Source organism: Bactrocera dorsalis, chromosome 3 (assembly GCF_023373825.1).
Source record: "Bactrocera dorsalis isolate Fly_Bdor chromosome 3, ASM2337382v1, whole genome shotgun sequence".
Lineage (NCBI taxonomy): Eukaryota > Metazoa > Arthropoda > Insecta > Diptera > Tephritidae > Bactrocera > Bactrocera dorsalis.
Window position 1 is genome coordinate 25553229 of NC_064305.1, and position 16151 is coordinate 25569379.

At 33.6% G+C, this 16151-nt stretch overlaps 1 protein-coding gene across 7 annotated transcripts in view; it reads right to left on the minus strand.

Moving 5' to 3' along the window:
* LOC105222325 (pyruvate carboxylase, mitochondrial) overlaps window positions 1-16151 on the minus strand; it is a 36886-nt gene that overhangs the window by 12889 nt on the left and 7846 nt on the right. The window lies entirely within an intron of this gene.

The following is a 16151-nucleotide window of genomic DNA, read 5'->3' on the forward strand; positions in this document are numbered from 1 at the left end:
AATGCACCTAAGCTTGCATATGATTAATAATTGAGGATAAGGTTATCAAATTTTACTGATTAAATATTTTTAAAGTCTGATTCTATGAAAATGAAGAACTAATTTACTTGATGAATTATAAAAAAAATGTCGTTTGTAAAAAAGGAAAATGGTAAACGATTTTTAATAAAAAATTTTTTTATAAAAAAATAATAAAAAAAAATTATATAAAAATTTGTTTATTGAAAAAAGTACATGCAAATTTTTAATAATTCTTAAGTTATGAATTTGCTTATTGTTTTATTTTCAAATACATATGTATACATGTATGTGATAAGCGTAAATTTTTTTCGGCATTCTGATAAGCTTAAATGTTTTAATTAACAGTACAGCATCAAAATTTTATGATGAAACAGCTTTATTGTCCTATGCTACATATAGTTATTTATATATAAAAAATAAAACCATAAGAAACTCTATAAATTGAACTGTTTAAAGATCGAACGGTTTATATATACCCACAAACATACATATGGATGTGTACATTAAGGTGTGTAAAAAACGAATATTTTTTTAACGCTTTGTACTCTGAAAGCTAGGTTCTTAGACATATCTAAAAAGTCACTCCAAGTATGAGCTCTTAATTTTATTTTTTTATTTTTTCCTGTTATCGATAGAAAAATTCAAATATCGCTCGAAAAAATAATTTCTACGTACGTCAAAAATATTATATGAAACATTTCTTCATCTATTATTTCAGTTCTGGTATATAAAACGTTGCTCGACCAATCTTCATACCTACTATATCATAGATAGACGCTACAAACAAATGGTTGTCAAAAACACTAATCTATCATAATTGATGGCCTGCCATCAATCTAGGCTAAGCGATCTCACGCAAAGAATGGATACTTCATTTTGTAAAATTTTGAATGATGAACCATATTTTGGTGTTATCATAAATATATTGGCAATAATTAATAAACATTTATAGCTATACATTAAAAATTTGTATCACTTAATAATTCTACTTAAAAGAAACTCAGTAGCTTCTCAACAGTATTGTAACTTAAAATCCGTGATGATCATAACTAAAGCGACACTCATTTTTCAATTATCTGCTAATGAAATCAGCTGTTAATTTCTTTATGATTGGACAATTGGATTAGAAAATAAACTTTATATCAACTATATATATGTATGTTCGTTCGAATATTTTGTGTCAAATTCATATTATCACAAAATTATTATACATATGTATGTATTATAAATTTGGAACGACGCTAGAAAGACCATCAACTTAAATATACAGAAATGTTAGCTGGATTTATTTATGTATTAATGTATGTATGCCTCTTCATCTGTCAGACATACTAGTTGGAGAAATATCTGAGAGTTTCTTTACCGCAAATCTTTAATAAAACACTGTAGGCGCTCGCTTAGTTCGAAGTTTAGATAAAACGCTCAAACAAACAACGCCCCTTATAGCGCGCAAATAGTACTGAATTAGTTTTATGATCATCTCCATTTATCGTAAAAATCTTGTATAAACTCTTTCAAAATATACGCCATAAGCCCTATGCTCCTGTGTCTGCTGCTGGGATTATCTTTGAAGTCAATTTCTAACTTAACGTCTTAAAATTAGTAGACACACTTAAATTGGGTTGGATTGGATTTCTTATTATCTGATTTAAATTGTCATTGGAAAAATGAATGCCATATAATAGGTTATAAAAAGTGGCTCCAAATATTTGTTTCTAATATGTAACTGTATAAAAATGTACGCGGTTTGTTGACTACTCATATATTTAGCCCCAGACATGAAGATATTTCGACTGCCATACAAATAACTTCGAAAATATGTATAAGTATTTTTATATGTTAATATTATTATACAGTGTGTAGTATGGAAAAGTAACAGCCATATGTCTTGCTGTTCTTTACCTAAAATTAAAAAAAAAATGATAAATTAATTAACTACGTCGCTGCAATTCGCAATGAAAGCAATTTTATGGCGTATTAACCAAAACCGGTTTTTTGTAATGCATTTTTTTTAAGAAAACGAACAAAAAAATAATTCAGACAATATTTGATTTACCTAGTAAATAAAAAAAAATATACATATACATATGTACATAAATATTTTGGGCAGACGGGAAAAAATTTGTTGACTAACAAAATACAATATATAAAAATGAAAGTCTATTTTCAGGTATTTAATTTAACCTTGAAATATTTAGAAATTTAAACTCCATATCTAATTGAACTTGAACTTGACATTTGCAATACGTTTATTACATACGTGCATACATGTATGTACATTCGGCTAATGAAAGGTATACTGATCTCCAGAAAGTATTTTGCTTTTTGTAAAAAAGGTCCGGTAACTCGAACAAAATAACATTTTGATATACGCAATATAGAACTGTTAAAAAATATTATTATGAATGTTTACAACATGAAGTAAAACAAACAAGAAAGGGCTAACTTCGGATGTAACCGAAAATTTAGACATTGTCCGACGAAATCGTAAATGGATTGCAATTAAATTTGTGTCTTATTTACTTATATTAGAGGTTATAAACTAAATTAGTTATATATATACTATATATATATATATTAATTTAAAATGATCATCAAATAAGACATATCCGACATAAACTCAATCGGAAAGATCAAATTTATATATGATTTATATACCTATATACTATCTATATATAAATATGTTAAAAAAAACGTAATCTTCGGTTGAACCGAGGCTATAATAAACACTTAACAAACAAAACAAGTTTTCAAATGAGAACTTCATTTTTAACGTATAGTTTGTATGGTGATCCGACGTCGGCGGTTTCGACAAATAGCATCTTTCTGAAGAGGAAAAGTAAAGGAATAGTTCGCCTAGTTACAGACAAGTACCAATATGATTAAACTAGAACTTCAGTCAATAAAATAAGGAGTTCTTCCAAATTTCCTGACTGTTAAAGTTAAAGTTCAATAAACCCCTTCTCAAAAAGTTTAGAAGAACATGAGTGAATAACCTTTGGCTGAATACAAAACCGAGTTCATTCCGGTTAACCGACGGTCTTGGAACCTTCGTGCGCCTCAACAATGACGATTGTTCAAACGACTCCCACTCTAAACTTTAGAAACAATTGTTAATTTAAATTATATTAGACTTGATGGCTTTACTTTCAAAAAATATTATTTCAAACCAGTTATTTGCAGTTTTATATGAATTATCATATGTACCGTTACCAATGTGCAATTAGTAAATTCTGCACTGAATAACAACTTTCAGAAAAAACAATATCAAACCAAAATTGAAATAATACTACAATGCAAATTTTTTAATGTTAATTGAATTAAATTAGAACAGCTGTATACTTAAGTATAACACACATAACAATATACAGATATGCACTCAAAATATACAAACACTAATTTAGGAATATTTTAGATCTTGTTCAAAATATTTTATGAATATTATGTCAGATTACTTTCTAACATAACTGCTACCTCGCTCGTACTAGATATTGTTAAAGTAGTGTGTAAATGCATATTTATGGTGTTGTAAACAAAATACCGTTTGAAGTCAACTTAAATATTAGGCACTTGCAATGCTAACTAGATAGGTATCAATGATATTTTATTGAAGTACAGATAAGACGATAAGTTGGAAATAAGTTATGATATACATAGGTTATATAAATTATGTCTGAAGCTGATAACAAAAAAATGTGCATTTTTATAAGTTAAGTGTCTTAAAATATATTTGATTTAATACATTGAAGTCTAGAAAAGAGATGTATTATACATTATTGCTATTTTCAAGTAAAAAAACAGCGATTATAATACCTTAGCTTCGATAAAGTGTTGGTTTAACTATATAATACCTGTACTAGAATATATGAAAATGTAATAATAAACTTTTTGACTATTTACTAATAAAATTAAATCGTTTTCGATAAAGAAAAGTAATGATTTAATGTTAGAGCTATGTTTTTGGTACTGTTATGTAAGATTTTTACTTATAGAGATTTATTCATAATACATGCATGCCAGTTTGAGAATATCTATACATACATATATCGTATATTTATAATATAACATATATTTATAGAAACACTGATTGTTATTTTATAAAGGGTAAATATCCTCTAGAGATTGTGATACGAACGAAGGCTAGTTATGTATAAAGATAGATCAATCCTTTCAAGCTTTTTCAGTTTAGTATGAGGAATGTTACTGGACCAAGTACATCACATTACAACAAGATCCAATTCTGCAATTGTCCACTAGGGTGGACTCTGAAAACTAGCTTCTTAGACAACTCTACGAAAATCTACCCACTTTCATTTTCCCATTTATCCTTATAGTTAGGTATATCTCACTTCCAACTACTTGAAAAATTACTGGTTCCATAGATTTTGTAGGAAATTCAATGCTCTATAAAGCATTTTCGTAAACAGAATAAAAGATATTCACGACTGAAGATTGATTATTTTAAGTTTTTTTTTCAACTGTTACATAACTACGAGGGCTGTCCGATAAATAACCGACCTCAACGTGAAGCTAGCGGCACATCTGAAAAAAAAGTTTCTACTTCAAATTGTGCATATTATAATAGCTACTCGCCAAAATTTAAGAAAATTTATCTTGCGCAATTATCTGTTGACAGTCGTTTTTGTGAGTCTATTTCGGTGATTTCGTATATAAAAAATAACTTTGAATTTTAAAACTCACAGTTTCGTAAAAAAATGTACAGCTCTACAAAATGGCCTTACATAATTTTTGGATCAAGTTCAGCGTTTACGAGATATCAATCGGAAAAATCCACCAGGAAAAAGTAAAAGATAATTTTTGTAGAGCAGTAAATTTGCTACGAAATCTTTTCTGTTAATTCCATTATTACCATAGTTAGTTGTACTAGTCTAATTCTCTTTATTAAAATTTATTAATGGCATAAGAATGCTATACATACATATGTATACATATTTATACTTAAATATACTATATGTGTATATATGTACATATCGCTCATTTGCTGCAAGACCGGCATAATTCAAAAAACGTGATTTTGGAGTTAATGCTGCAGAATTGTTCGTTATATCATACTTCATGTTGAGTGAAAAATTCATATGAATACCTCTTATATGCTCCGCTTGAGAAGAGGTGTAAGGTTGGAGTCACCGTGTAAGGTTGTAGTAAGTTGAAAACTTTAAACGCGTTTTCTGGCGAATCGATTTTTTTGACTTATGCCGGTCTTGCAGCAAATGAGCGATATGTACATATATTCATCACTCTTTCAATCTCATATAAAATTTGATTATCATTTCATATTTCATATTCATTAACACTTTTATAACAAAAATCGAACCCAATAAGTGGCACGTGTTTATCTTTTATATAAAACTGCAAAATTCAATTAATACAACTAATTGATTTTCTGTTAGCTTTTGCGTTCATATACATATGTACATGTGTATATATAGTATTATGCATACATAAGTACATAAATATGTGTGGAAGATTGGCTGTATGTAGAGATTTTCGCATATATGTATATATGTATGTAAATAAGTATTTTATTAAGTGTGCGAAATCGTCTCTGTTTTTTGAACATTGGACTTCTTTATCACTGACAAATTAACACATGTGAAGTGTGCACCAGTCTAGTTAAGTTTTGTCTTTAATCTTTATATATGTATGTAAATACAGAACTCGTTTGACAGCAGTCGAGCCCCTCTTTTTGGCGAACACTTGCACTCTCTCATATGTTCGTTTTCATATGAGGCAGAAGAAGAAATTTGAACTTCAAGCGTAAAGGTATTTAGTATATATGTACATATGTACATAAGTATATTGAAACTACACTGTGCTCATGAGAAATATTGTAACGTTATTGTATATTCGGCTCAAGTCGCCCTACTCATATCCTTTGCTTTATTTCTTCACTGGCATATACATATGTATTTGATTGCTTTGACTAGAACTCCTCCAATTAGCATTTATCTAATATTGCTTCCCTCTTGATTATCTCACCTATATCAACAGTATAGACCAAAAAATCTCTTTGAATACTATGATTCAGAAGTTTAAAGTTGATTATGGCGCCTTTCCTATATTATTTGAGCTGCAATTTCAATCAGATAGTAACGTATAAAAGGATAACTAATTTAAGAGCTGCATTTAATTATCAAGATTTATAAGTTTTCGAAAAATGTAACGCTAATTTTCATTAACCGTTTTCGAGTCGCTATTTCTCTGCTAGTTAAAAAATTACATCAGAAAAGAAAAACATTAGGATAACATATATGTCCGTAGTACTACCTGTAGGAGAGAGCACGTCGATTTTTCGTAATTCCTCGTTTTAGACCCGTCTTTTTAGTTTATACCAGTTGTTTATTCTGAAGAATACAACTATTGTGTGCTGCAGAAATGTTACAACTTTCGTTGAATAATAGGTTTAAAATAAAAGACAGTGTTTCAAATAATTCTAGTTAATCTAATACCATGTTCAGACCGAAAATTTAAAAGATTAGATTAAATTTAAGCATTTCATAACCCAACAGTGTTCTCACTGCCGTTAGAAAGATCAAAAAACAGCTGTTATTGTCATTAAAGAATTCACATCTCTTAATATTTAGCAAAAGAAAAGATTGTCATATACATAGTATTTTGAAATAAAAGCCGTCTCTTTTTTAATATTTTCCATATAACAGAAATAATGGATGCATTTTTTCATTTGTTAAGTCGATTTTCAGGTGAAATTAGATTCATTGATTTAAAAAAAGTTTGTTTGTTTACATTTTTTTCCCTTTGTAGTGTCTAAATCACCTGTGATAATGTAACAGATTTCCAGTGCTGACAAGTAGTTTGCGCAAAACCAGAGTCGCACAGAGAGATAGCGTGGATCAGTTTCAAATCATTTCAATGAAGTGATTTGGAACTGTCATTTTTGTAAGGCGAAATCTTGATAAATTTTTAAGATTAGTGGGATAATCCATTCAACAGCCGAAATCGTGTGATTAAGTGTCGGTCTGAACATGGTATAAGGTAATGAAAATAATATGAAATTTAAATTCTTTGAATCAAAGTACTAAATACCAATACTAACTCAGTCCGTTTCTCGCAATTGAACGATCCTTGTTTTATACACGTTCGAGGACTGTCAACTCAGTAGCATTCCTTAAAATTATAGGAAAATTGTATTTTTGTCGAAACCACAGCAACAAAAACAACACTGGCATAAATCGAATGCAACTCAAAATAAGATTTTATTAAATATCTCTGCGCGCAGTTCACTTATGTCGACATATAGATTTGTCTGCTGGGTAGAGATGACATTTCAGTTATTGCAAATAAATTCTTATTCTCAAACCAACAAAAGAATTTGCAAAAAAATATTAAAAAGTTAGCGTACATATGTATGCATGTATTTCTATACACGCACACATACAAACGTGAAGAAATCAAGCCAGACACCGTAACGATCCGGACTTTGCACTTCAAGAAGGCCAAACAAGACAGTCAATATTTATGCGTTTTGAAATTGGAGAGGCACACGTGCATACAAATATAAATACTATTAATACATACATATATAGTATAAATTCATCTGTATATATTTAGAAACTGTAGTAAATAGTATATACATATGTATGTATAAGTATGTATATGTAGAACAAACAGTGCTTATAAATAAACATTAGTATTGCCAGACAGACACGGTTTTTATTACACAATTTTTTTAACTTGTTACTTTTTTGTTGTGTTTTAATAAAAAAATTCTCATAAAAATATGCAAATATATAGTACATGTAGGTATGTACATATGTCTGTATACAAATGATTATTAACTCCTGTGTCGCCTTTTTTTGCATTGAAATGTTCATTCCTTCTTTTTTATACTCTCGCAACAAAGTTGCTAAGGAGAGTATTATAGTTTTGTTCACATAACAGTTGTTTGTAAGTCCTAAAACTAAAAGAGTCAGATATAGGATTATATATACCAAAGTGATCAGGGTGACGAGTAGAGTTGAAATCCGGATGTCTGTCTGTCCGTCCGTGCAAGTTGTAATTTGAGTAAAAGTTGAGATATCATGATGAAACTTGGTACACGTATTTCTTGGCTCCATAAGAAGGTTAAGTTCGAAGAAGGGCAAAAAAAGGATCGCATTAGGGAGGGGCATATTTGGACGTAATTTTTTTGGAAAAGTGGCCCCGCACCCTACTAAGTTTTTTGTACATATCTCGGAAACTACTATAGCTATGTCAACCAAACTCTATAGAGTCGTTTCTTTCAGGCGTTTCCATATACAGTTCAAAAATGGAAGAAATCGGAAAATAACCACGCCCACCTCCCATACAAAGGTTATTTTGAAAATCACTAAAAATGCGTTAACCGACTAACAAAAAACGTTAGAAACACTGAATTTTACGGAAGAAATGGCAGAAATGGCAGAAGGAAGCTGCACCCAGGCTTTGTTTAAAAATTGAAAATCGGTGTGGCGTCACCCACTTATGGACCAAAAACCATATCTCAGGAACTACTCAACCGATTTCAATGAAATTCGGTATATAATATTTTCTTAATACCCTGATGACATGTACGAAATATGGGTGAAATCGGTTCACAACCACGCCTTATTCCAATATAACGCTATTTTGAATTCCATCTGATGCCTTCTCTGTATAATATATACATTAGGAACCAATACGGTATTTGAGCTGAGGTATTCCTTGTGGAAAAATTGTCGTGATCGGACTATAACTTTTCAAGGTCCCTGATATCGAAAACGAAGAACTCAGTGCCTAACCTAACCTAACCTAATTTTTCACCGAAAATATCGGTAAATATCCCAGAATTTAATTCTAATTAATTTTACAGCAAAATAAAAAAATATGTAAATGACGGATAATGAAATCTCGATTATCACTTTATCATGCGAGAGTATAAAATGTTCGGTGACACCCGAACTTAGCCCTTCCTTACTTGTTATTATTACTTTTCAATTTTATTTATTCTTGTCATTTTATTTATTTTTTTTTTAAATCATAACAAATTTCAATTTAAATATAACCTTCTTATGTTATTTGCGTTTTACATTAGGTACTTTACTTAAAATATAAGATTATTTGTATATCATTGGTGTGCGAAATTTTTATTTAATTAGATGGTTAATGTAAAAAACGTGCAGAAATATAGACTCATACGCTAAAATACTCTATACTGTATGTAAAATATTATATTGTACATATCGTCACCTGAAATGCAAAATAACGTAACAACATTTTCAGTAATTTACAGTGGCATGAATGAAACACGAAATAAAATCGAAGATGAGCGAAACAAAATATTAATATTGGTTAAGACTGGTTTATATATGACCGCAGAACCAGAAAATGTTGAACATATGAATGTAATATTGTGTACATATATAATTTGAAGTAGTGAAGCTTAATCAATAAGACACTCAATTTCGATTTTTTTGATGATACGTTATTTTGCATTTCAGGTGACGATATGTATGCAAGTATGTTATAAAATATTTGTATGAGGCGTCCTAATTAAGAAGCAAAGAAGATATTTTTAAAATCACAGCAGCAGAGATCAGTATTGTCGTGATTGTAGTTGGTGTTGCGCCATAAGATAGTCGCAATTGAACATACAAATTTCGTACTTGCAAATACAACTATCGTGGGAACGAAACAATGGCAAAATTTATTTATATAACGTTTCCATTAACTCTTCCCACAATATTTACTCCGTCGTAACAGATGTCTGGAGGATGGAGACAGGTGAAGATGTTCACGCAAGTGAGGAAAGTTCTCTGATCGCCATTCACTTGGGAGTGGCCAGAAGCGATTCTTTTACTTATGGCTCAAGCAGCTCACGACTTCCGGTCTTTGAAGGTGAGCTAAAGTGAGAAGGCGAAATATCCCCTGCATAGGGTTGTGCGCTGGGTTTGGGACCCGCCACTTAAAAAAACACCCCCAATGAAAATTAGCAATCAGCCTCGGATGAGAGACTCCACTTTTGATGACGACCATGGCAATCGAAATAAGGACTACGAATTGAGGGCATGCACCTGGAATGTCCGGTCCCTTAATTGGGAAGGTGCCGCTGCCCAGCTGGTTGATGTCCTCACGAAAATAAAGGCTGACATCACCGCCGTCCAGGAAATGCGATGGACGGGACAAGGACTGAGACAAGTAGGTCCTTGTGCCATTTACTACGGTGGCCATAGAAAGGAGCGAAAGTTTGGCGTGCCGTCGCCGAGTACTATCATTCACTCCGGTGAATGAACGTCTAGCCACAATCCGCGTCAAAGCGAGGTTCTTCAACATATCGCTGATTTGCGCTCACGCCCTGGCGGAAGAGAAGGACTATGTGACCAAAGATGTCTTCTATGAGCGCTTGGAGCGCACCTATGAGAGCTGCTCCCGCCACGATGTCAAAATCGTGCTTGGCGACTTTAACGCCAGGGTGGGCAAAGAATGTGTCTTTGACACTACGGTCGGTAAATTCAGCCTTCGCGACGAAACATCCCCAAATGGGTTGAGGCTGATCGACTTCGCCGGGGCCCGAAATATGGTTATCTGCGGTACTAGATTCCAGCACAAGAAAATACATCAAACTACCCGGCTGTCTCCGGATCGAAAAGCCACCAACCAGATCGATCATGTTGTGATAGACGGAAGATACGTCTCCACTCAGACCACTACCTTGTTGCAGCCAAGATTCGCACCCGCCTCTGTGCAGCAAAAAGCGCACGTCAACAAACACAAGGAAGGTTCGAACTCAAGAAGCTGCAATCACAACCGACAGCCGAACGATTTTCTACTCGGCTTGCACTCCTGTTCTCTGAGAGCACTCGTCAACAACTCGGTATAAGGGAACTGTGGGACGGCATTTCAAACTCCTTACGTACAGCTGCAACCGAAACCATTGGTATTCGGAAACTGCAAAAGAACAGCTGGTACGACGAGGAGAGCCGGGTCGCAGCGGAGAGAAAACATGCTGCCTACCTCGCAACGTTACGATTGACCAGAACACGTGCGGGATGGGACAGATACCGAGAGTTGAAGAGGAAAGCGAGACGCATTTGCACACAGAAAAAGAAAAAGGCCGAAATGCGTGAGTACGAAGAGCTTGATAAGCTGGCCTGCAGGGGTAATGCTCGAAAATTCTACGAAAAAATGCGGCGGCTTACAGAAGGTTTCAAGAACGGAGCATACTCTTGTAGAACTCCCAAGGGTGATCTAGTCACTGACGCCCAGAGCATACTTAAATTATGGAGGGAATACTTCTTCAGCCTGCTGAATGGCAGTGAACGTAAAATGCCAGCAAAAGATGAACCCGATTCTCCAATCGATGACGATGGAGCAGACGATCCATTGCCCGACCGTGAAGAAGTTCGAAAAGCAATTACCCGTCTGAAGAATAATAAAACGGCGGGGCCGATGGATTGCCGGCCGAGCTATTCAAACACGGCGGCGAAGAACTGATAGGGAGGATGCATCCAATCTTGCGCCAAATCTCGGAAAAGACCCGTGAAAGGAGAATCGACACACACCATCTCTTCGTCGATTTCAAAGCTGCTTTCAACAGCACGAAGAGGAGCTGCCTCTATGCCACGATGTCTGAATTTGGTATCCCCGCAAAACTAATACGGCTGTGTAAACTGACGTTGAGCAACGCTCAAAGCTCCGTCAGGATCGGGAAGGACCTCTCCGAGCCGTTCGATACCAAACGAGGTTTCAGACGAGGCGACTCCCTATCGTGCAACTTCTTCAACCTGCTGCTGGAGAAAATAGTTCGAGCTGCAGAATTTAATCGAGCAGGTACAATCTTTTATAAGAGTCTACAGCTGCTGGCCTCAACACCCGCGTCGTTAGTTCTGCTTTCTCCAGACTGGACAAAGAAGCAAAACAAATGGGTCTCGCAGTGAACGAGGGCAAGACGAAATATCTCCTGTCATCAAACAAACAGTCGTCGCACTCGCGACTTGGCTCTCACGTCACTGTTCACAGTCATAACTTTGAAGTTGTAGATAATTTCGAAACGACTGACGCGCTGTTGTTAACTCGGCTATAATCGCGTAAGCGGTGTCTACGCCAGTAAAGAAGAAGAACAAAAATAACAAAATATTCTTACCTGTGTAAGTATTATAAATAATTGTTTAAACTAATGAACTGTATTGTTTATTTTTATAATTTATATAATGTTTTAGTTTTTATTATATTTTGTAATTGTTCAATAAATCAGAATCCCTATTAAGTATAGTACAATATTTGGTAATAAATATGCAGTAATATATTGTATAGCAAACGAGATTTATATACATATTTATATCCTAATATATGATACGTGCCAAATGTCACATCAAAATAATCATTAGTGTTTAGTATTCGCTGCTTCAACAAAGAAGTTGCATTCATATGTACATTGAATTTTGTGGACCGCAACGTTCACAAGGTTGAAAAAGATCTTCGGTCATAATTTTTTGTCGCGAGCAAGTGTTTTTTGATTGGTACAAATTATTCAAAGAGTGTCGAGAACGCGTTGACGATGATCCACGTCCAGGACGGCCATCAACATCAATTGATGATCAACAAATAAAGGAAGTTGTATTTGAGAATCGACGATTAACAGTCAAAGATTTTACTGCCTTCATCGGAATATCGGAAGGATCAGTAAAAACCACTATTCATTTATGAATAGTGAAAGTACGATTGCTTCCAAAATCACCCAATTTTTTCGAAACAGCGTCGCGTTAACGTCTCTAAAATAGTGCTTTCTAATTACCAGGATGTCGTGAAACGTATTATTAAAGGCGGTGGATCTTGGATCTATGCCTACGCCCCGAAACAGACGATAAATCGAACAAATATCGTGGCAAAGGTAAGCCGAAGCTGAAAAAAACACGTCAAAGCGGGTCAAAATCAAGGTTACGTTGGCAGTTTTCTTCGATTATCAAGATGTGATAAACTCCGAATTCCTTCCGACTAGCCAAAATGTCAATAAAGAATACTATTTAAGTGTTGTGCGTCATTTGCCCGAAGCTATTTGTAAAAAGAGGACGAAAAACCACAAAACAATATTTAATATTCAAGCGCTACAGGTTTTGAGTGGTGCTAAAGCATTAAACTGTCAAAACGAGAATTATTATAAAAATTCATTAAGTCGGTTATATTTTTGTTCACCGAAAATCATCCAAAAGTAATTGTTGTCACATATAATGCAATAAGTATGACCTTAAAAGCGGTGTAAATATTGGGCGAAAAAATCATCAATAGCGCAAATTATGAGCCATTATTTGCACAGAAAATAAACAACGAAATTGTCTATAAATAGGGTATTTAATTATGCATGCACGTAAAATATACGGAATGGCTATGTAATTGAGATAGAAAACAATAATGGCTATTAGAGCCAATTTGGCAAATTGTCGGTGAGGACTGTTGACTCTCTAACGCTTTTTATTTTATCTATGGAAGTGTTATTTACCTTGTTAGTACATTATTTTTTTAACTGGCCGAATACATACATAAGTGTCATTGTAGAAGTAATAAAATGCGCTGGTATTGAGAGCGTCTTTTGAAATCCCAACTGCAAAATTTTATGTAAATGCTTTGGTTGCTCTACATAGCACGCCTTTAATTGTTATCTAAATCCATAAATTCAGAAATACGAAGATATACATATGTATGTATGTAAGTAGGTATGTGCATTTCCAGCAACGTAATTGTAAATATATATTATCGGAAATACCATTCACATATGTAAATAATTACATTTCTATTATACTTCTTAATCTAATACACATTTAATAACATATTTCGTATGATCATACATACGAGTATGTCACTAATGTAAAATATTAATGCGGCATAGATATTCAAATGCTAAAAGTGGTTCAGAGTGGCGAATCATAAAACAACAACAAATTTCTCTCTATTGGTGGTCTCTCCTTGGCAAATAATATCTAAACTTTCGATTAATTTTTGATAGAAAAAAACTTCTCACGAAATCTATTAGTCGTTCGATTGCAGCTTTGCAACTTCGGTTACACCGAAGCTATAATAACCTTGACTAATACAAAAGTTTCGATATAAGAACTTGCTTCTGACTGGCCAATTTTTATGTCAGCTATATGCTATAGTGGTCCGATCCGTTTCTTCACAGATTATACCATTGCCTAGCATTACTATTCCTTTTGAATTCCGATAAGATATCTCGTTATATGCAAGAACTTGATTTTGATCGTTCGGTATGTATAGTAGCTAAGGAACTGCTTCGCAAATAGACCGGCAGACAGAAGGTAATGACCATATCGACTAAGCTCGTCATGGTGACCATTTAGATATATGTATGTATGTACTTATATTTTATGAATTTGCAATTGAATATTTCATACTCTTGCAACTTGCAATAATCAAAGCCAGGGTAATACTTTAAGGTGCAAACCGTCAACCAGTGGATCAGAATACTAGAAAATATATATGTAATACTTTAAGGTGCAAACCGTCAACCAGTGGATCAGAATACTAGAAAATATGCAAATGTATACAGTTGAACTTTCATAACTCGAATCACCATAATACATAAAAAACTTGTTTACTTATCATACCATCTCGGGGGTAAAATTTAATGTCTCTGGCTTATTTAATTATTGATTTATCGCGCTTTAAATAGTTTTTAACAGTACCGTTTCATGATGAGGGTGTAGAGTTATCATTCGATTTCATTGATTTTCATACTGTTAGAAACAGTTCTTAAGATAATTGTCTCAATCTTATTTGGCTACTGTATTGGTCTAGAATATATGTACATTCAATCTATTAGAGACGGAGCAACGCCCACTTTTTCAAAATTTTCAGCCCACAGGTGCTCCTTTCTACTACGATCCCCTGTGCCAAAAAATAAAACTTATTTTCAATTTATTGCTTAGTTATACGCCCATCTACGAACTCGTTTTTTCGGAGGGTCGGACAGACAAAGAGTTTTAGGTGATACTTACAGGTACAAACGTTAAGTAAACAAAACAATTACATTACATCTAGAATACCCCTTTAAACAAGTAGGATCCAACATTAGCTTATGTTTTATTTTTACAATTACATATGTATGTATGTACTAGGTGTGTTCACAAAGTATCGCGAATGTTGTGTTTTTTTTTCAAAAATTATTTATTTATTCATGAATATCTATTTTGTCCCCTTCAAAGTAATCCTCATGAGATATTATACACTTGTGCCAACGGTTTTTCCAATCTTCGAAGCACTTCAAAAAATAATTTTTTTTATCTTCTTCAGCTCCTCCTTCGATGCCGTCTTTATCTCGTCAAGAGAAGCGTAACGTCGTCCTTTCATGGGCCTCTTCAGTTTAGGGAACAAGAAAAAATTACAGGGGGCCAGATCTGGGGAATACGGTGGCTGCGGCATCATTAGTGTGTTGTTTTTGGCCAAAAAGTCGCGCACAAGCAACGATGTGTGTGAGCATGGGCGTTATCGTGGTGCAAAAGCCAATTTTTGTTCTTCCACAAATCCGGGCGTGTCTGGCGGATTGCTTCGCGCAAATTGCGCATAACTTGCAGGTAATATTCCTTATTGACCGTTCATCCCTGTGGCAAGAACTCATGATGCACCACGCCCCTGCAATCGAAGAAAACTGTCAGTTACGACTCGCGATACTTTTTGAACACACCTCGTAGATGCTCCTTAAAATAAATATATGTATATATATATAATATATATGTATATACGGACGGACAGACGTATAAAGTTCCTTTAACTCCGGTTGGAGTTTAGATTAATATAAGTGTTATAAAAACACTTCGAAGTACATCCATATGTACATTTGAATGTATTACATCCTTTGATCACCTGGATTTCTGTCGCCTAGAACATTTTTTATAACTACAACCATGTAATCCAAGAGACCAGTACAAATATTGATATCAAAATAATATTAATATACAAAACTTAATAACAAAGCGTCGTAATGAGTAATGGTACTCAATAGCGCGGGTGGTACAGATTTACGTAGCTGATAATACTTCGAAGCTTTCATTATACTAACAAATACAATATGAATAGAAAAAATGAAAACAAAAATGTAACAGTTGGTTTGTAAATACATAAACAAGAGAAAAACATTAAAATGG